General features: G+C 44.9%; 26 non-coding genes and 25 pseudogenes across 26 annotated transcripts in view; all 51 read right to left on the reverse strand.

Annotated features, from left to right (window-relative positions):
• Positions 1 to 177: 177 nt before the first annotated feature.
• LOC118953891 lies at positions 178 to 296 on the reverse strand (annotated as a pseudogene).
• A 260-nt stretch (positions 297 to 556) lies between these two features.
• On the reverse strand, positions 557 to 675 carry LOC118953758. The gene has a single exon (XR_005044016.1). It is a non-coding gene; the product is annotated as a 5S ribosomal RNA (ribosomal RNA).
• Positions 676 to 852: 177 nt separating this feature from the next.
• Positions 853 to 971, reverse strand: LOC118953863 (annotated as a pseudogene).
• A 260-nt stretch (positions 972 to 1,231) lies between these two features.
• LOC118953730 lies at positions 1,232 to 1,350 on the reverse strand. The gene has a single exon (XR_005043988.1). It is a non-coding gene; the product is annotated as a 5S ribosomal RNA (ribosomal RNA).
• A 177-nt stretch (positions 1,351 to 1,527) lies between these two features.
• LOC118953864 lies at positions 1,528 to 1,646 on the reverse strand (annotated as a pseudogene).
• Positions 1,647 to 1,906: 260 nt separating this feature from the next.
• LOC118953731 lies at positions 1,907 to 2,025 on the reverse strand. Its single transcript, XR_005043989.1, has one exon. It is a non-coding gene; the product is annotated as a 5S ribosomal RNA (ribosomal RNA).
• A 177-nt stretch (positions 2,026 to 2,202) lies between these two features.
• LOC118953865 lies at positions 2,203 to 2,321 on the reverse strand (annotated as a pseudogene).
• A 260-nt stretch (positions 2,322 to 2,581) lies between these two features.
• Positions 2,582 to 2,700, reverse strand: LOC118953732. The gene has a single exon (XR_005043990.1). It is a non-coding gene; the product is annotated as a 5S ribosomal RNA (ribosomal RNA).
• Positions 2,701 to 2,877: 177 nt separating this feature from the next.
• On the reverse strand, positions 2,878 to 2,996 carry LOC118953866 (annotated as a pseudogene).
• Positions 2,997 to 3,256: 260 nt separating this feature from the next.
• LOC118953733 lies at positions 3,257 to 3,375 on the reverse strand. The gene has a single exon (XR_005043991.1). It is a non-coding gene; the product is annotated as a 5S ribosomal RNA (ribosomal RNA).
• A 177-nt stretch (positions 3,376 to 3,552) lies between these two features.
• LOC118953892 lies at positions 3,553 to 3,671 on the reverse strand (annotated as a pseudogene).
• A 260-nt stretch (positions 3,672 to 3,931) lies between these two features.
• On the reverse strand, positions 3,932 to 4,050 carry LOC118953735. The gene has a single exon (XR_005043993.1). It is a non-coding gene; the product is annotated as a 5S ribosomal RNA (ribosomal RNA).
• Positions 4,051 to 4,227: 177 nt separating this feature from the next.
• LOC118953893 lies at positions 4,228 to 4,346 on the reverse strand (annotated as a pseudogene).
• Positions 4,347 to 4,606: 260 nt separating this feature from the next.
• Positions 4,607 to 4,725, reverse strand: LOC118953797. The gene has a single exon (XR_005044055.1). It is a non-coding gene; the product is annotated as a 5S ribosomal RNA (ribosomal RNA).
• A 177-nt stretch (positions 4,726 to 4,902) lies between these two features.
• LOC118953894 lies at positions 4,903 to 5,021 on the reverse strand (annotated as a pseudogene).
• Positions 5,022 to 5,281: 260 nt separating this feature from the next.
• On the reverse strand, positions 5,282 to 5,400 carry LOC118953643. The gene has a single exon (XR_005043901.1). It is a non-coding gene; the product is annotated as a 5S ribosomal RNA (ribosomal RNA).
• A 260-nt stretch (positions 5,401 to 5,660) lies between these two features.
• LOC118953759 lies at positions 5,661 to 5,779 on the reverse strand. The gene has a single exon (XR_005044017.1). It is a non-coding gene; the product is annotated as a 5S ribosomal RNA (ribosomal RNA).
• Positions 5,780 to 5,956: 177 nt separating this feature from the next.
• Positions 5,957 to 6,075, reverse strand: LOC118953896 (annotated as a pseudogene).
• A 260-nt stretch (positions 6,076 to 6,335) lies between these two features.
• On the reverse strand, positions 6,336 to 6,454 carry LOC118953736. The gene has a single exon (XR_005043994.1). It is a non-coding gene; the product is annotated as a 5S ribosomal RNA (ribosomal RNA).
• A 177-nt stretch (positions 6,455 to 6,631) lies between these two features.
• LOC118953927 lies at positions 6,632 to 6,750 on the reverse strand (annotated as a pseudogene).
• Positions 6,751 to 7,010: 260 nt separating this feature from the next.
• On the reverse strand, positions 7,011 to 7,129 carry LOC118953848. The gene has a single exon (XR_005044106.1). It is a non-coding gene; the product is annotated as a 5S ribosomal RNA (ribosomal RNA).
• A 260-nt stretch (positions 7,130 to 7,389) lies between these two features.
• On the reverse strand, positions 7,390 to 7,508 carry LOC118953856 (annotated as a pseudogene).
• Positions 7,509 to 7,685: 177 nt separating this feature from the next.
• LOC118953897 lies at positions 7,686 to 7,804 on the reverse strand (annotated as a pseudogene).
• Positions 7,805 to 8,064: 260 nt separating this feature from the next.
• Positions 8,065 to 8,183, reverse strand: LOC118953737. Its single transcript, XR_005043995.1, has one exon. It is a non-coding gene; the product is annotated as a 5S ribosomal RNA (ribosomal RNA).
• A 177-nt stretch (positions 8,184 to 8,360) lies between these two features.
• LOC118953898 lies at positions 8,361 to 8,479 on the reverse strand (annotated as a pseudogene).
• A 260-nt stretch (positions 8,480 to 8,739) lies between these two features.
• Positions 8,740 to 8,858, reverse strand: LOC118953899 (annotated as a pseudogene).
• Positions 8,859 to 9,118: 260 nt separating this feature from the next.
• LOC118953900 lies at positions 9,119 to 9,237 on the reverse strand (annotated as a pseudogene).
• Positions 9,238 to 9,497: 260 nt separating this feature from the next.
• LOC118953849 lies at positions 9,498 to 9,616 on the reverse strand. Its single transcript, XR_005044107.1, has one exon. It is a non-coding gene; the product is annotated as a 5S ribosomal RNA (ribosomal RNA).
• A 260-nt stretch (positions 9,617 to 9,876) lies between these two features.
• LOC118953857 lies at positions 9,877 to 9,995 on the reverse strand (annotated as a pseudogene).
• Positions 9,996 to 10,172: 177 nt separating this feature from the next.
• LOC118953901 lies at positions 10,173 to 10,291 on the reverse strand (annotated as a pseudogene).
• A 260-nt stretch (positions 10,292 to 10,551) lies between these two features.
• On the reverse strand, positions 10,552 to 10,670 carry LOC118953738. Its single transcript, XR_005043996.1, has one exon. It is a non-coding gene; the product is annotated as a 5S ribosomal RNA (ribosomal RNA).
• Positions 10,671 to 10,847: 177 nt separating this feature from the next.
• LOC118953902 lies at positions 10,848 to 10,966 on the reverse strand (annotated as a pseudogene).
• Positions 10,967 to 11,226: 260 nt separating this feature from the next.
• LOC118953903 lies at positions 11,227 to 11,345 on the reverse strand (annotated as a pseudogene).
• Positions 11,346 to 11,605: 260 nt separating this feature from the next.
• Positions 11,606 to 11,724, reverse strand: LOC118953904 (annotated as a pseudogene).
• Positions 11,725 to 11,984: 260 nt separating this feature from the next.
• Positions 11,985 to 12,103, reverse strand: LOC118953850. The gene has a single exon (XR_005044108.1). It is a non-coding gene; the product is annotated as a 5S ribosomal RNA (ribosomal RNA).
• A 260-nt stretch (positions 12,104 to 12,363) lies between these two features.
• LOC118953858 lies at positions 12,364 to 12,482 on the reverse strand (annotated as a pseudogene).
• A 177-nt stretch (positions 12,483 to 12,659) lies between these two features.
• Positions 12,660 to 12,778, reverse strand: LOC118953905 (annotated as a pseudogene).
• A 260-nt stretch (positions 12,779 to 13,038) lies between these two features.
• LOC118953739 lies at positions 13,039 to 13,157 on the reverse strand. The gene has a single exon (XR_005043997.1). It is a non-coding gene; the product is annotated as a 5S ribosomal RNA (ribosomal RNA).
• A 177-nt stretch (positions 13,158 to 13,334) lies between these two features.
• LOC118953907 lies at positions 13,335 to 13,453 on the reverse strand (annotated as a pseudogene).
• Positions 13,454 to 13,713: 260 nt separating this feature from the next.
• LOC118953741 lies at positions 13,714 to 13,832 on the reverse strand. The gene has a single exon (XR_005043999.1). It is a non-coding gene; the product is annotated as a 5S ribosomal RNA (ribosomal RNA).
• Positions 13,833 to 14,009: 177 nt separating this feature from the next.
• Positions 14,010 to 14,128, reverse strand: LOC118953908 (annotated as a pseudogene).
• A 260-nt stretch (positions 14,129 to 14,388) lies between these two features.
• On the reverse strand, positions 14,389 to 14,507 carry LOC118953742. The gene has a single exon (XR_005044000.1). It is a non-coding gene; the product is annotated as a 5S ribosomal RNA (ribosomal RNA).
• Positions 14,508 to 14,684: 177 nt separating this feature from the next.
• Positions 14,685 to 14,803, reverse strand: LOC118953743. Its single transcript, XR_005044001.1, has one exon. It is a non-coding gene; the product is annotated as a 5S ribosomal RNA (ribosomal RNA).
• A 177-nt stretch (positions 14,804 to 14,980) lies between these two features.
• LOC118953644 lies at positions 14,981 to 15,099 on the reverse strand. The gene has a single exon (XR_005043902.1). It is a non-coding gene; the product is annotated as a 5S ribosomal RNA (ribosomal RNA).
• A 260-nt stretch (positions 15,100 to 15,359) lies between these two features.
• LOC118953820 lies at positions 15,360 to 15,478 on the reverse strand. The gene has a single exon (XR_005044078.1). It is a non-coding gene; the product is annotated as a 5S ribosomal RNA (ribosomal RNA).
• Positions 15,479 to 15,738: 260 nt separating this feature from the next.
• LOC118953744 lies at positions 15,739 to 15,857 on the reverse strand. Its single transcript, XR_005044002.1, has one exon. It is a non-coding gene; the product is annotated as a 5S ribosomal RNA (ribosomal RNA).
• Positions 15,858 to 16,034: 177 nt separating this feature from the next.
• Positions 16,035 to 16,153, reverse strand: LOC118953745. Its single transcript, XR_005044003.1, has one exon. It is a non-coding gene; the product is annotated as a 5S ribosomal RNA (ribosomal RNA).
• Positions 16,154 to 16,330: 177 nt separating this feature from the next.
• LOC118953746 lies at positions 16,331 to 16,449 on the reverse strand. Its single transcript, XR_005044004.1, has one exon. It is a non-coding gene; the product is annotated as a 5S ribosomal RNA (ribosomal RNA).
• Positions 16,450 to 16,626: 177 nt separating this feature from the next.
• Positions 16,627 to 16,745, reverse strand: LOC118953645. The gene has a single exon (XR_005043903.1). It is a non-coding gene; the product is annotated as a 5S ribosomal RNA (ribosomal RNA).
• Positions 16,746 to 17,005: 260 nt separating this feature from the next.
• On the reverse strand, positions 17,006 to 17,124 carry LOC118953855 (annotated as a pseudogene).
• A 260-nt stretch (positions 17,125 to 17,384) lies between these two features.
• The window catches only part of LOC118953646, a 119-nt gene continuing 32 nt past the window's right edge, over positions 17,385 to 17,471 (reverse strand). The window contains exon 1 of the ribosomal RNA XR_005043904.1: positions 17,385 to 17,471. This exon is cut by the window's right edge and continues 32 nt beyond it. This is a non-coding gene — a ribosomal RNA (5S ribosomal RNA).

The raw sequence follows: 17,471 nt of genomic DNA on the forward strand, positions 1-17,471 counted from the left end.
GAAAGGCACCCTCAAAAAGTGGATGAAATTGCATATACTGTAGCCATAATTTGTAGCACAGATTGTTGGATGAAATACAAACTAACCTTGCTTACTTATTTCAAAGCGAGGGCACATATTTCAGCCTTGTGGGAAAAAACGGACAAAGAGTTGAAATTCCACAAGGCAGTGACAAAAAGCTTACAGCACCTGGTATTGCCAGGCTGTCTCCCATCCAAGTACTAACCAGGCCCGACCCTGCTTAGCTTCCGAGATCGGACGAGATCAGGCGTACTCAGGCCGGTGTTGCCGTAAGTGAGAAACTATCTCTTGGTGCACTATGTAAAGTCAAAGTGAGCCTGATTAACAGCTGTTGCATTTCCACCATTTAGATAAGCATCTTTGTGTCACTCAAAAAGTGGAAGAAATTGCATATACTGTAGCCATAATTTGTAGCACAGATTGTTGGATGAAATACAAACTAACCTTGCTTACTTATTTCAAAGCGAGGGCACATATTTCAGCCTTGTGGGAAAAAACGGACAAAGAGTTGAAATTCCACAAGGCAGTGACAAAAAGCTTACAGCACCTGGTATTCCCAGGCGGTCTCCCATCCAAGTACTAACCAGGCCCGACCCTGCTTAGCTTCCGAGATCGGACGAGATCAGGAGTACCCAGGCCGGTGTGGCCGTAAGCGAAAGGCACCCTCAAAAAGTGGATGAAATTGCATATACTGTAGCCATAATTTGTAGCACAGATTGTTGGATGAAATACAAACTAACCTTGCTTACTTATTTCAAAGCGAGGGCACATATTTCAGCCTTGTGGGAAAAAACGGACAAAGTGTTGAAATTCCACAAGGCAGTGACAAAAAGCTTACAGCACCTGGTATTGCCAGGCTGTCTCCCATCCAAGTACTAACCAGGCCCGACCCTGCTTAGCTTCCGAGATCGGACGAGATCAGGTGTACTCAGGCCGGTGTTGCCGTAAGTGAGAAACTATCTCTTGGTGCACTATGTAAAGTCAAAGTGAGCCTGATTAACAGCTGTTGCATTTCCACCATTTAGATAAGCATCTTTGTGTCACTCAAAAAGTGGAAGAAATTGCATATACTGTAGCCATAATTTGTAGCACAGATTGTTGGATGAAATACAAACTAACCTTGCTTACTTATTTCAAAGCGAGGGCACATATTTCAGCCTTGTGGGAAAAAACGGACAAAGAGTTGAAATTCCACAAGGCAGTGACAAAAAGCTTACAGCACCTGGTATTCCCAGGCGGTCTCCCATCCAAGTACTAACCAGGCCCGACCCTGCTTAGCTTCCGAGATCGGACGAGATCAGGAGTACTCAGGCCGGTGTGGCCGTAAGCGAAAGGCACCCTCAAAAAGTGGATGAAATTGCATATACTGTAGCCATAATTTGTAGCACAGATTGTTGGATGAAATACAAACTAACCTTGCTTACTTATTTCAAAGCGAGGGCACATATTTCAGCCTTGTGGGAAAAAACGGACAAAGAGTTGAAATTCCACAAGGCAGTGACAAAAAGCTTACAGCACCTGGTATTGCCAGGCTGTCTCCCATCCAAGTACTAACCAGGCCCGACCCTGCTTAGCTTCCGAGATCGGACGAGATCAGGTGTACTCAGGCCGGTGTTGCCGTAAGTGAGAAACTATCTCTTGGTGCACTATGTAAAGTCAAAGTGAGCCTGATTAACAGCTGTTGCATTTCCACCATTTAGATAAGCATCTTTGTGTCACTCAAAAAGTGGAAGAAATTGCATATACTGTAGCCATAATTTGTAGCACAGATTGTTGGATGAAATACAAACTAACCTTGCTTACTTATTTCAAAGCGAGGGCACATATTTCAGCCTTGTGGGAAAAAACGGACAAAGAGTTGAAATTCCACAAGGCAGTGACAAAAAGCTTACAGCACCTGGTATTCCCAGGCGGTCTCCCATCCAAGTACTAACCAGGCCCGACCCTGCTTAGCTTCCGAGATCGGACGAGATCAGGAGTACTCAGGCCGGTGTGGCCGTAAGCGAAAGGCACCCTCAAAAAGTGGATGAAATTGCATATACTGTAGCCATAATTTGTAGCACAGATTGTTGGATGAAATACAAACTAACCTTGCTTACTTATTTCAAAGCGAGGGCACATATTTCAGCCTTGTGGGAAAAAACGGACAAAGAGTTGAAATTCCACAAGGCAGTGACAAAAAGCTTACAGCACCTGGTATTGCCAGGCTGTCTCCCATCCAAGTACTAACCAGGCCCGACCCTGCTTAGCTTCCGAGATCGGACGAGATCAGGTGTACTCAGGCCGGTGTTGCCGTAAGTGAGAAACTATCTCTTGGTGCACTATGTAAAGTCAAAGTGAGCCTGATTAACAGCTGTTGCATTTCCACCATTTAGATAAGCATCTTTGTGTCACTCAAAAAGTGGAAGAAATTGCATATACTGTAGCCATAATTTGTAGCACAGATTGTTGGATGAAATACAAACTAACCTTGCTTACTTATTTCAAAGCGAGGGCACATATTTCAGCCTTGTGGGAAAAAACGGACAAAGAGTTGAAATTCCACAAGGCAGTGACAAAAAGCTTACAGCACCTGGTATTCCCAGGCGGTCTCCCATCCAAGTACTAACCAGGCCCGACCCTGCTTAGCTTCCGAGATCGGACGAGATCAGGAGTACTCAGGCCGGTGTGGCCGTAAGCGAAAGGCACCCTCAAAAAGTGGATGAAATTGCATATACTGTAGCCATAATTTGTAGCACAGATTGTTGGATGAAATACAAACTAACCTTGCTTACTTATTTCAAAGCGAGGGCACATATTTCAGCCTTGTGGGAAAAAACGGACAAAGAGTTGAAATTCCACAAGGCAGTGACAAAAAGCTTACAGCACCTGGTATTGCCAGGCTGTCTCCCATCCAAGTACTAACCAGGCCCGACCCTGCTTAGCTTCCGAGATCGGACGAGATCAGGTGTACTCAGGCCGGTGTTGCCGTAAGTGAGAAACTATCTCTTGGTGCACTATGTAAAGTCAAAGTGAGCCTGATTAACAGCTGTTGCATTTCCACCATTTAGATAAGCATCTTTGTGTCACTCAAAAAGTGGAAGAAATTGCATATACTGTAGCCATAATTTGTAGCACAGATTGTTGGATGAAATACAAACTAACCTTGCTTACTTATTTCAAAGCGAGGGCACATATTTCAGCCTTGTGGGAAAAAACGGACAAAGAGTTGAAATTCCACAAGGCAGTGACAAAAAGCTTACAGCACCTGGTATTCCCAGGCGGTCTCCCATCCAAGTACTAACCAGGCCCGACCCTGCTTAGCTTCCGAGATCGGACGAGATCAGGAGTACTCAGGCCGGTGTGGCCGTAAGCGAAAGGCACCCTCAAAAAGTGGATGAAATTGCATATACTGTAGCCATAATTTGTAGCACAGATTGTTGGATGAAATACAAACTAACCTTGCTTACTTATTTCAAAGCGAGGGCACATATTTCAGCCTTGTGGGAAAAAACGGACAAAGAGTTGAAATTCCACAAGGCAGTGACAAAAAGCTTACAGCACCTGGTATTGCCAGGCTGTCTCCCATCCAAGTACTAACCAGGCCCGACCCTGCTTAGCTTCCGAGATCGGACGAGATCAGGCGTACTCAGGCCGGTGTTGCCGTAAGTGAGAAACTATCTCTTGGTGCACTATGTAAAGTCAAAGTGAGCCTGATTAACAGCTGTTGCATTTCCACCATTTAGATAAGCATCTTTGTGTCACTCAAAAAGTGGAAGAAATTGCATATACTGTAGCCATAATTTGTAGCACAGATTGTTGGATGAAATACAAACTAACCTTGCTTACTTATTTCAAAGCGAGGGCACATATTTCAGCCTTGTGGGAAAAAACGGACAAAGAGTTGAAATTCCACAAGGCAGTGACAAAAAGCTTACAGCACCTGGTATTCCCAGGCGGTCTCCCATCCAAGTACTAACCAGGCCCGACCCTGCTTAGCTTCCGAGATCGGACGAGATCAGGAGTACTCAGGCCGGTGTGGCCGTAAGCGAAAGGCACCCTCAAAAAGTGGATGAAATTGCATATACTGTAGCCATAATTTGTAGCACAGATTGTTGGATGAAATACAAACTAACCTTGCTTACTTATTTCAAAGCGAGGGCACATATTTCAGCCTTGTGGGAAAAAACGGACAAAGTGTTGAAATTCCACAAGGCAGTGACAAAAAGCTTACAGCACCTGGTATTGCCAGGCTGTCTCCCATCCAAGTACTAACCAGGCCCGACCCTGCTTAGCTTCCGAGATCGGACGAGATCAGGCGTACTCAGGCCGGTGTTGCCGTAAGTAAGAAACTATCTCTTGGTGCACTATGTAAAGTCAAAGTGAGCCTGATTAACAGCTGTTGCATTTCCACCATTTAGATAAGCATCTTTGTGTCACTCAAAAAGTGGAAGAAATTGCATATACTGTAGCCATAATTTGTAGCACAGATTGTTGGATGAAATACAAACTAACCTTGCTTACTTATTTCAAAGCGAGGGCACATATTTCAGCCTTGTGGGAAAAAACGGACAAAGAGTTGAAATTCCACAAGGCAGTGACAAAAAGCTTACAGCACCTGGTATTCGCATGCGGTCTCCCATCCAAGTACTAACCAGGCCCGACCCTGCTTAGCTTCCGAGATCGGACGAGATCAGGAGTACTCAGGCCGGTGTGGCCGTAAGCGAAAGGCACCCTCAAAAAGTGGATGAAATTGCATATACTGTAGCCATAATTTGTAGCACAGATTGTTGGATGAAATACAAACTAACCTTGCTTACTTATTTCAAAGCGAGGGCACATATTTCAGCCTTGTGGGAAAAAACGGACAAAGAGTTGAAATTCCACAAGGCAGTGACAAAAAGCTTACAGCACCTGGTATTGCCAGGCTGTCTCCCATCCAAGTACTAACCAGGCCCGACCCTGCTTAGCTTCCGAGATCGGACGAGATCAGGCGTACTCAGGCCGGTGTTGCCGTAAGTGAGAAACTATCTCTTGGTGCACTATGTAAAGTCAAAGTGAGCCTGATTAACAGCTGTTGCATTTCCACCATTTAGATAAGCATCTTTGTGTCACTCAAAAAGTGGAAGAAATTGCATATACTGTAGCCATAATTTGTAGCACAGATTGTTGGATGAAATACAAACTAACCTTGCTTACTTATTTCAAAGCGAGGGCACATATTTCAGCCTTGTGGGAAAAAACGGACAAAGAGTTGAAATTCCACAAGGCAGTGACAAAAAGCTTACAGCACCTGGTATTCCCAGGCGGTCTCCCATCCAAGTACTAACCAGGCCCGACCCTGCTTAGCTTCCGAGATCGGACGAGATCAGGCGTACTCAGGCCGGTGTGGCCGTAAGCGAGAAACTATCTCTTGGTGCACTATGTAAAGTCAAAGTGAGCCTGATTAACAGCTGTTGCATTTCCACCATTTAGATAAGCATCTTTGTGTCACTCAAAAAGTGGAAGAAATTGCATATACTGTAGCCATAATTTGTAGCACAGATTGTTGGATGAAATACAAACTAACCTTGCTTACTTATTTCAAAGCGAGGGCACATATTTCAGCCTTGTGGGAAAAAACGGACAAAGAGTTGAAATTCCACAAGGCAGTGACAAAAAGCTTACAGCACCTGGTATTCCCAGGCGGTCTCCCATCCAAGTACTAACCAGGCCCGACCCTGCTTAGCTTCCGAGATCGGACGAGATCAGGAGTACCCAGGCCGGTGTGGCCGTAAGCGAAAGGCACCCTCAAAAAGTGGATGAAATTGCATATACTGTAGCCATAATTTGTAGCACAGATTGTTGGATGAAATACAAACTAACCTTGCTTACTTATTTCAAAGCGAGGGCACATATTTCAGCCTTGTGGGAAAAAACGGACAAAGAGTTGAAATTCCACAAGGCAGTGACAAAAAGCTTACAGCACCTGGTATTGCCAGGCTGTCTCCCATCCAAGTACTAACCAGGCCCGACCCTGCTTAGCTTCCGAGATCGGACGAGATCAGGCGTACTCAGGCCGGTGTTGCCGTAAGTGAGAAACTATCTCTTGGTGCACTATGTAAAGTCAAAGTGAGCCTGATTAACAGCTGTTGCATTTCCACCATTTAGATAAGCATCTTTGTGTCACTCAAAAAGTGGAAGAAATTGCATATACTGTAGCCATAATTTGTAGCACAGATTGTTGGATGAAATACAAACTAACCTTGCTTACTTATTTCAAAGCGAGGGCACATATTTCAGCCTTGTGGGAAAAAACAGACAAAGAGTTGAAATTCCACAAGGCAGTGACAAAAAGCTTACAGCACCTGGTATTCCCAGGCGGTCTCCCATCCAAGTACTAACCAGGCCCGACCCTGCTTAGCTTCCGAGATCGGACGAGATCAGGAGTACTCAGGCCGGTGTGGCCGTAAGCGAAAGGCACCCTCAAAAAGTGGATGAAATTGCATATACTGTAGCCATAATTTGTAGCACAGATTGTTGGATGAAATACAAACTAACCTTGCTTACTTATTTCAAAGCGAGGGCACATATTTCAGCCTTGTGGGAAAAAACGGACAAAGAGTTGAAATTCCACAAGGCAGTGACAAAAATCTTACAGCACCTGGTATTGCCAGGCTGTCTCCCATCCAAGTACTAACCAGGCCCGACCCTGCTTAGCTTCCGAGATCGGACGAGATCAGGCGTACTCAGGCCGGTGTTGCCGTAAGTGAGAAACTATCTCTTGGTGCACTATGTAAAGTCAAAGTGAGCCTGATTAACAGCTGTTGCATTTCCACCATTTAGATAAGCATCTTTGTGTCACTCAAAAAGTGGAAGAAATTGCATATACTGTAGCCATAATTTGTAGCACAGATTGTTGGATGAAATACAAACTAACCTTGCTTACTTATTTCAAAGCGAGGGCACATATTTCAGCCTTGTGGGAAAAAACGGACAAAGAGTTGAAATTCCACAAGGCAGTGACAAAAAGATTACAGCACCTGGTATTCCCAGGCGGTCTCCCATCCAAGTACTAACCAGGCCCGACCCTGCTTAGCTTCCGAGATCGGACGAGATCAGGCGTACTCAGGCCGGTGTTGCCGTAAGTGAGAAACTATCTCTTGGTGCACTATGTAAAGTCAAAGTGAGCCTGATTAACAGCTGTTGCATTTCCACCATTTAGATAAGCATCTTTGTGTCACTCAAAAAGTGGAAGAAATTGCATATACTGTAGCCATAATTTGTAGCACAGATTGTTGGATGAAATACAAACTAACCTTGCTTACTTATTTCAAAGCGAGGGCACATATTTCAGCCTTGTGGGAAAAAACGGACAAAGAGTTGAAATTCCACAAGGCAGTGACAAAAAGCTTACAGCACCTGGTATTGCCAGGCTGTCTCCCATCCAAGTACTAACCAGGCCCGACCCTGCTTAGCTTCCGAGATCGGACGAGATCAGGAGTACCCAGGCCGGTGTGGCCGTAAGCGAAAGGCACCCTCAAAAAGTGGATGAAATTGCATATACTGTAGCCATAATTTGTAGCACAGATTGTTGGATGAAATACAAACTAACCTTGCTTACTTATTTCAAAGCGAGGGCACATATTTCAGCCTTGTGGGAAAAAACGGACAAAGAGTTGAAATTCCACAAGGCAGTGACAAAAAGCTTACAGCACCTGGTATTGCCAGGCTGTCTCCCATCCAAGTACTAACCAGGCCCGACCCTGCTTAGCTTCCGAGATCGGACGAGATCAGGCGTACTCAGGCCGGTGTTGCCGTAAGTGAGAAACTATCTCTTGGTGCACTATGTAAAGTCAAAGTGAGCCTGATTAACAGCTGTTGCATTTCCACCATTTAGATAAGCATCTTTGTGTCACTCAAAAAGTGGAAGAAATTGCATATACTGTAGCCATAATTTGTAGCACAGATTGTTGGATGAAATACAAACTAACCTTGCTTACTTATTTCAAAGCGAGGGCACATATTTCAGCCTTGTGGGAAAAAACGGACAAAGAGTTGAAATTCCACAAGGCAGTGACAAAAAGCTTACAGCACCTGGTATTCCCAGGCGGTCTCCCATCCAAGTACTAACCAGGCCCGACCCTGCTTAGCTTCCGAGATCGGACGAGATCAGGAGTACTCAGGCCGGTGTGGCCGTAAGCGAAAGGCACCCTCAAAAAGTGGATGAAATTGCATATACTGTAGCCATAATTTGTAGCACAGATTGTTGGATGAAATACAAACTAACCTTGCTTACTTATTTCAAAGCGAGGGCACATATTTCAGCCTTGTGGGAAAAAACGGACAAAGAGTTGAAATTCCACAAGGCAGTGACAAAAAGCTTACAGCACCTGGTATTGCCAGGCTGTCTCCCATCCAAGTACTAACCAGGCCCGACCCTGCTTAGCTTCCGAGATCGGACGAGATCAGGCGTACTCAGGCCGGTGTTGCCGTAAGTGAGAAACTATCTCTTGGTGCACTATGTAAAGTCAAAGTGAGCCTGATTAACAGCTGTTGCATTTCCACCATTTAGATAAGCATCTTTGTGTCACTCAAAAAGTGGAAGAAATTGCATATACTGTAGCCATAATTTGTAGCACAGATTGTTGGATGAAATACAAACTAACCTTGCTTACTTATTTCAAAGCGAGGGCACATATTTCAGCCTTGTGGGAAAAAACGGACAAAGAGTTGAAATTCCACAAGGCAGTGACAAAAAGCTTACAGCACCTGGTATTGCCAGGCTGTCTCCCATCCAAGTACTAACCAGGCCCGACCCTGCTTAGCTTCCGAGATCGGACGAGATCAGGCGTACTCAGGCCGGTGTTGCCGTAAGTGAGAAACTATCTCTTGGTGCACTATGTAAAGTCAAAGTGAGCCTGATTAACAGCTGTTGCATTTCCACCATTTAGATAAGCATCTTTGTGTCACTCAAAAAGTGGAAGAAATTGCATATACTGTAGCCATAATTTGTAGCACAGATTGTTGGATGAAATACAAACTAACCTTGCTTACTTATTTCAAAGCGAGGGCACATATTTCAGCCTTGTGGGAAAAAACGGACAAAGAGTTGAAATTCCACAAGGCAGTGACAAAAAGCTTACAGCACCTGGTATTGCCAGGCTGTCTCCCATCCAAGTACTAACCAGGCCCGACCCTGCTTAGCTTCCGAGATCGGACGAGATCAGGCGTACTCAGGCCGGTGTTGCCGTAAGTGAGAAACTATCTCTTGGTGCACTATGTAAAGTCAAAGTGAGCCTGATTAACAGCTGTTGCATTTCCACCATTTAGATAAGCATCTTTGTGTCACTCAAAAAGTGGAAGAAATTGCATATACTGTAGCCATAATTTGTAGCACAGATTGTTGGATGAAATACAAACTAACCTTGCTTACTTATTTCAAAGCGAGGGCACATATTTCAGCCTTGTGGGAAAAAACGGACAAAGAGTTGAAATTCCACAAGGCAGTGACAAAAAGATTACAGCACCTGGTATTCCCAGGCGGTCTCCCATCCAAGTACTAACCAGGCCCGACCCTGCTTAGCTTCCGAGATCGGACGAGATCAGGCGTACTCAGGCCGGTGTTGCCGTAAGTGAGAAACTATCTCTTGGTGCACTATGTAAAGTCAAAGTGAGCCTGATTAACAGCTGTTGCATTTCCACCATTTAGATAAGCATCTTTGTGTCACTCAAAAAGTGGAAGAAATTGCATATACTGTAGCCATAATTTGTAGCACAGATTGTTGGATGAAATACAAACTAACCTTGCTTACTTATTTCAAAGCGAGGGCACATATTTCAGCCTTGTGGGAAAAAACGGACAAAGAGTTGAAATTCCACAAGGCAGTGACAAAAAGCTTACAGCACCTGGTATTGCCAGGCTGTCTCCCATCCAAGTACTAACCAGGCCCGACCCTGCTTAGCTTCCGAGATCGGACGAGATCAGGAGTACCCAGGCCGGTGTGGCCGTAAGCGAAAGGCACCCTCAAAAAGTGGATGAAATTGCATATACTGTAGCCATAATTTGTAGCACAGATTGTTGGATGAAATACAAACTAACCTTGCTTACTTATTTCAAAGCGAGGGCACATATTTCAGCCTTGTGGGAAAAAACGGACAAAGAGTTGAAATTCCACAAGGCAGTGACAAAAAGCTTACAGCACCTGGTATTGCCAGGCTGTCTCCCATCCAAGTACTAACCAGGCCCGACCCTGCTTAGCTTCCGAGATCGGACGAGATCAGGCGTACTCAGGCCGGTGTTGCCGTAAGTGAGAAACTATCTCTTGGTGCACTATGTAAAGTCAAAGTGAGCCTGATTAACAGCTGTTGCATTTCCACCATTTAGATAAGCATCTTTGTGTCACTCAAAAAGTGGAAGAAATTGCATATACTGTAGCCATAATTTGTAGCACAGATTGTTGGATGAAATACAAACTAACCTTGCTTACTTATTTCAAAGCGAGGGCACATATTTCAGCCTTGTGGGAAAAAACGGACAAAGAGTTGAAATTCCACAAGGCAGTGACAAAAAGCTTACAGCACCTGGTATTCCCAGGCGGTCTCCCATCCAAGTACTAACCAGGCCCGACCCTGCTTAGCTTCCGAGATCGGACGAGATCAGGAGTACTCAGGCCGGTGTGGCCGTAAGCGAAAGGCACCCTCAAAAAGTGGATGAAATTGCATATACTGTAGCCATAATTTGTAGCACAGATTGTTGGATGAAATACAAACTAACCTTGCTTACTTATTTCAAAGCGAGGGCACATATTTCAGCCTTGTGGGAAAAAACGGACAAAGAGTTGAAATTCCACAAGGCAGTGACAAAAAGCTTACAGCACCTGGTATTGCCAGGCTGTCTCCCATCCAAGTACTAACCAGGCCCGACCCTGCTTAGCTTCCGAGATCGGACGAGATCAGGCGTACTCAGGCCGGTGTTGCCGTAAGTGAGAAACTATCTCTTGGTGCACTATGTAAAGTCAAAGTGAGCCTGATTAACAGCTGTTGCATTTCCACCATTTAGATAAGCATCTTTGTGTCACTCAAAAAGTGGAAGAAATTGCATATACTGTAGCCATAATTTGTAGCACAGATTGTTGGATGAAATACAAACTAACCTTGCTTACTTATTTCAAAGCGAGGGCACATATTTCAGCCTTGTGGGAAAAAACGGACAAAGAGTTGAAATTCCACAAGGCAGTGACAAAAAGCTTACAGCACCTGGTATTGCCAGGCTGTCTCCCATCCAAGTACTAACCAGGCCCGACCCTGCTTAGCTTCCGAGATCGGACGAGATCAGGCGTACTCAGGCCGGTGTTGCCGTAAGTGAGAAACTATCTCTTGGTGCACTATGTAAAGTCAAAGTGAGCCTGATTAACAGCTGTTGCATTTCCACCATTTAGATAAGCATCTTTGTGTCACTCAAAAAGTGGAAGAAATTGCATATACTGTAGCCATAATTTGTAGCACAGATTGTTGGATGAAATACAAACTAACCTTGCTTACTTATTTCAAAGCGAGGGCACATATTTCAGCCTTGTGGGAAAAAACGGACAAAGAGTTGAAATTCCACAAGGCAGTGACAAAAAGCTTACAGCACCTGGTATTGCCAGGCTGTCTCCCATCCAAGTACTAACCAGGCCCGACCCTGCTTAGCTTCCGAGATCGGACGAGATCAGGCGTACTCAGGCCGGTGTTGCCGTAAGTGAGAAACTATCTCTTGGTGCACTATGTAAAGTCAAAGTGAGCCTGATTAACAGCTGTTGCATTTCCACCATTTAGATAAGCATCTTTGTGTCACTCAAAAAGTGGAAGAAATTGCATATACTGTAGCCATAATTTGTAGCACAGATTGTTGGATGAAATACAAACTAACCTTGCTTACTTATTTCAAAGCGAGGGCACATATTTCAGCCTTGTGGGAAAAAACGGACAAAGAGTTGAAATTCCACAAGGCAGTGACAAAAAGATTACAGCACCTGGTATTCCCAGGCGGTCTCCCATCCAAGTACTAACCAGGCCCGACCCTGCTTAGCTTCCGAGATCGGACGAGATCAGGCGTACTCAGGCCGGTGTTGCCGTAAGTGAGAAACTATCTCTTGGTGCACTATGTAAAGTCAAAGTGAGCCTGATTAACAGCTGTTGCATTTCCACCATTTAGATAAGCATCTTTGTGTCACTCAAAAAGTGGAAGAAATTGCATATACTGTAGCCATAATTTGTAGCACAGATTGTTGGATGAAATACAAACTAACCTTGCTTACTTATTTCAAAGCGAGGGCACATATTTCAGCCTTGTGGGAAAAAACGGACAAAGAGTTGAAATTCCACAAGGCAGTGACAAAAAGCTTACAGCACCTGGTATTGCCAGGCTGTCTCCCATCCAAGTACTAACCAGGCCCGACCCTGCTTAGCTTCCGAGATCGGACGAGATCAGGAGTACCCAGGCCGGTGTGGCCGTAAGCGAAAGGCACCCTCAAAAAGTGGATGAAATTGCATATACTGTAGCCATAATTTGTAGCACAGATTGTTGGATGAAATACAAACTAACCTTGCTTACTTATTTCAAAGCGAGGGCACATATTTCAGCCTTGTGGGAAAAAACGGACAAAGAGTTGAAATTCCACAAGGCAGTGACAAAAAGCTTACAGCACCTGGTATTGCCAGGCTGTCTCCCATCCAAGTACTAACCAGGCCCGACCCTGCTTAGCTTCCGAGATCGGACGAGATCAGGCGTACTCAGGCCGGTGTTGCCGTAAGTGAGAAACTATCTCTTGGTGCACTATGTAAAGTCAAAGTGAGCCTGATTAACAGCTGTTGCATTTCCACCATTTAGATAAGCATCTTTGTGTCACTCAAAAAGTGGAAGAAATTGCATATACTGTAGCCATAATTTGTAGCACAGATTGTTGGATGAAATACAAACTAACCTTGCTTACTTATTTCAAAGCGAGGGCACATATTTCAGCCTTGTGGGAAAAAACGGACAAAGAGTTGAAATTCCACAAGGCAGTGACAAAAAGCTTACAGCACCTGGTATTCCCAGGCGGTCTCCCATCCAAGTACTAACCAGGCCCGACCCTGCTTAGCTTCCGAGATCGGACGAGATCAGGAGTACTCAGGCCGGTGTGGCCGTAAGCGAAAGGCACCCTCAAAAAGTGGATGAAATTGCATATACTGTAGCCATAATTTGTAGCACAGATTGTTGGATGAAATACAAACTAACCTTGCTTACTTATTTCAAAGCGAGGGCACATATTTCAGCCTTGTGGGAAAAAACGGACAAAGAGTTGAAATTCCACAAGGCAGTGACAAAAAGCTTACAGCACCTGGTATTGCCAGGCTGTCTCCCATCCAAGTACTAACCAGGCCCGACCCTGCTTAGCTTCCGAGATCGGACGAGATCAGGCGTACTCAGGCCGGTGTTGCCGTAAGTGAGAAACTATCTCTTGGTGCACTATGTAAAGTCAAAGTGAGCCTGATTAACAGCTGTTGCATTTCCACCATTTAGATAAGCATCTTTGTGTCACTCAAAAAGTGGAAGAAATTGCATATACTGTAGCCATAATTTGTAGCACAGATTGTTGGATGAAATACAAACTAACCTTGCTTACTTATTTCAAAGCGAGGGCACATATTTCAGCCTTGTGGGAAAAAACGGACAAAGAGTTGAAATTCCACAAGGCAGTGACAAAAAGCTTACAGCACCTGGTATTCCCAGGCGGTCTCCCATCCAAGTACTAACCAGGCCCGACCCTGCTTAGCTTCCGAGATCGGACGAGATCAGGAGTACTCAGGCCGGTGTGGCCGTAAGCGAAAGGCACCCTCAAAAAGTGGATGAAATTGCATATACTGTAGCCATAATTTGTAGCACAGATTGTTGGATGAAATACAAACTAACCTTGCTTACTTATTTCAAAGCGAGGGCACATATTTCAGCCTTGTGGGAAAAAACGGACAAAGAGTTGAAATTCCACAAGGCAGTGACAAAAAGCTTACAGCACCTGGTATTGCCAGGCTGTCTCCCATCCAAGTACTAACCAGGCCCGACCCTGCTTAGCTTCCGAGATCGGACGAGATCAGGCGTACTCAGGCCGGTGTTGCCGTAAGTGAGAAACTATCTCTTGGTGCACTATGTAAAGTCAAAGTGAGCCTGATTAACAGCTGTTGCATTTCCACCATTTAGATAAGCATCTTTGTGTCACTCAAAAAGTGGAAGAAATTGCATATACTGTAGCCATAATTTGTAGCACAGATTGTTGGATGAAATACAAACTAACCTTGCTTACTTATTTCAAAGCGAGGGCACATATTTCAGCCTTGTGGGAAAAAACGGACAAAGAGTTGAAATTCCACAAGGCAGTGACAAAAAGCTTACAGCACCTGGTATTCCCAGGCGGTCTCCCATCCAAGTACTAACCAGGCCCGACCCTGCTTAGCTTCCGAGATCGGACGAGATCAGGAGTACTCAGGCCGGTGTGGCCGTAAGCGAAAGGCACCCTCAAAAAGTGGATGAAATTGCATATACTGTAGCCATAATTTGTAGCACAGATTGTTGGATGAAATACAAACTAACCTTGCTTACTTATTTCAAAGCGAGGGCACATATTTCAGCCTTGTGGGAAAAAACGGACAAAGAGTTGAAATTCCACAAGGCAGTGACAAAAAGCTTACAGCACCTGGTATTCCCAGGCGGTCTCCCATCCAAGTACTAACCAGGCCCGACCCTGCTTAGCTTCCGAGATCGGACGAGATCAGGAGTACTCAGGCCGGTGTGGCCGTAAGCGAAAGGCACCCTCAAAAAGTGGATGAAATTGCATATACTGTAGCCATAATTTGTAGCACAGATTGTTGGATGAAATACAAACTAACCTTGCTTACTTATTTCAAAGCGAGGGCACATATTTCAGCCTTGTGGGAAAAAACGGACAAAGAGTTGAAATTCCACAAGGCAGTGACAAAAAGCTTACAGCACCTGGTATTCCCAGGCGGTCTCCCATCCAAGTACTAACCAGGCCCGACCCTGCTTAGCTTCCGAGATCGGACGAGATCAGGCGTACTCAGGCCGGTGTGGCCGTAAGCGAGAAACTATCTCTTGGTGCACTATGTAAAGTCAAAGTGAGCCTGATTAACAGCTGTTGCATTTCCACCATTTAGATAAGCATCTTTGTGTCACTCAAAAAGTGGAAGAAATTGCATATACTGTAGCCATAATTTGTAGCACAGATTGTTGGATGAAATACAAACTAACCTTGCTTACTTATTTCAAAGCGAGGGCACATATTTCAGCCTTGTGGGAAAAAACGGACAAAGAGTTGAAATTCCACAAGGCAGTGACAAAAAGCTTACAGCACCTGGTATTCCCAGGCGGTCTCCCATCCAAGTACTAACCAGGCCCGACCCTGCTTAGCTTCCGAGATCGGACGAGATCAGGCGTACTCAGGCCGGTGTTGCCGTAAGTGAGAAACTATCTCTTGGTGCACTATGTAAAGTCAAAGTGAGCCTGATTAACAGCTGTTGCATTTCCACCATTTAGATAAGCATCTTTGTGTCACTCAAAAAGTGGAAGAAATTGCATATACTGTAGCCATAATTTGTAGCACAGATTGTTGGATGAAATACAAACTAACCTTGCTTACTTATTTCAAAGCGAGGGCACATATTTCAGCCTTGTGGGAAAAAACGGACAAAGAGTTGAAATTCCACAAGGCAGTGACAAAAAGCTTACAGCACCTGGTATTCCCAGGCGGTCTCCCATCCAAGTACTAACCAGGCCCGACCCTGCTTAGCTTCCGAGATCGGACGAGATCAGGAGTACTCAGGCCGGTGTGGCCGTAAGCGAAAGGCACCCTCAAAAAGTGGATGAAATTGCATATACTGTAGCCATAATTTGTAGCACAGATTGTTGGATGAAATACAAACTAACCTTGCTTACTTATTTCAAAGCGAGGGCACATATTTCAGCCTTGTGGGAAAAAACGGACAAAGAGTTGAAATTCCACAAGGCAGTGACAAAAAGCTTACAGCACCTGGTATTCCCAGGCGGTCTCCCATCCAAGTACTAACCAGGCCCGACCCTGCTTAGCTTCCGAGATCGGACGAGATCAGGAGTACTCAGGCCGGTGTGGCCGTAAGCGAAAGGCACCCTCAAAAAGTGGATGAAATTGCATATACTGTAGCCATAATTTGTAGCACAGATTGTTGGATGAAATACAAACTAACCTTGCTTACTTATTTCAAAGCGAGGGCACATATTTCAGCCTTGTGGGAAAAAACGGACAAAGAGTTGAAATTCCACAAGGCAGTGACAAAAAGCTTACAGCACCTGGTATTCCCAGGCGGTCTCCCATCCAAGTACTAACCAGGCCCGACCCTGCTTAGCTTCCGAGATCGGACGAGATCAGGAGTACTCAGGCCGGTGTGGCCGTAAGCGAAAGGCACCCTCAAAAAGTGGATGAAATTGCATATACTGTAGCCATAATTTGTAGCACAGATTGTTGGATGAAATACAAACTAACCTTGCTTACTTATTTCAAAGCGAGGGCACATATTTCAGCCTTGTGGGAAAAAACGGACAAAGAGTTGAAATTCCACAAGGCAGTGACAAAAAGCTTACAGCACCTGGTATTCCCAGGCGGTCTCCCATCCAAGTACTAACCAGGCCCGACCCTGCTTAGCTTCCGAGATCGGACGAGATCAGGCGTACTCAGGCCGGTGTGGCCGTAAGCGAGAAACTATCTCTTGGTGCACTATGTAAAGTCAAAGTGAGCCTGATTAACAGCTGTTGCATTTCCACCATTTAGATAAGCATCTTTGTGTCACTCAAAAAGTGGAAGAAATTGCATATACTGTACCCATAATTTGTAGCACAGATTGTTGGATGAAATACAAACTAACCTTGCTTACTTATTTCAAAGCGAGGGCACATATTTCAGCCTTGTGGGAAAAAACGGACAAAGAGTTGAAATTCCACAAGGCAGTGACAAAAAGCTTACAGCACCTGGTATTGCCAGGCTGTCTCCCATCCAAGTACTAACCAGGCCCGACCCTGCTTAGCTTCCGAGATCGGACGAGATCAGGCGTACTCAGGCCGGTGTGGCCGTAAGCGAGAAACTATCTCTTGGTGCACTATGTAAAGTCAAAGTGAGCCTGATTAACAGCTGTTGCATTTCCACCATTTAGATAAGCATCTTTGTGTCACTCAAAAAGTGGAAGAAATTGCATATACTGTAGCCATAATTTGTAGCACAGATTGTTGGATGAAATACAAACTAACCTTGCTTACTTATTTCAAAGCGAGGGCACATATTTCAGCCTTGTGGGAAAAAACGGACAAAGAGTTGAAATTCCACAAGGCAGTGACAAAAAGCTTACAGCACCTGGTATTCCCAGGCGGTCTCCCATCCAAGTACTAACCAGGCCCGACCCTGCTTAGCTTCCGAGATCGGACGAGA

Source organism: Oncorhynchus mykiss, unplaced genomic scaffold, assembly GCF_013265735.2.
Source record: "Oncorhynchus mykiss isolate Arlee unplaced genomic scaffold, USDA_OmykA_1.1 un_scaffold_375, whole genome shotgun sequence".
Taxonomy (NCBI): Eukaryota; Metazoa; Chordata; class Actinopteri; order Salmoniformes; family Salmonidae; genus Oncorhynchus; species Oncorhynchus mykiss.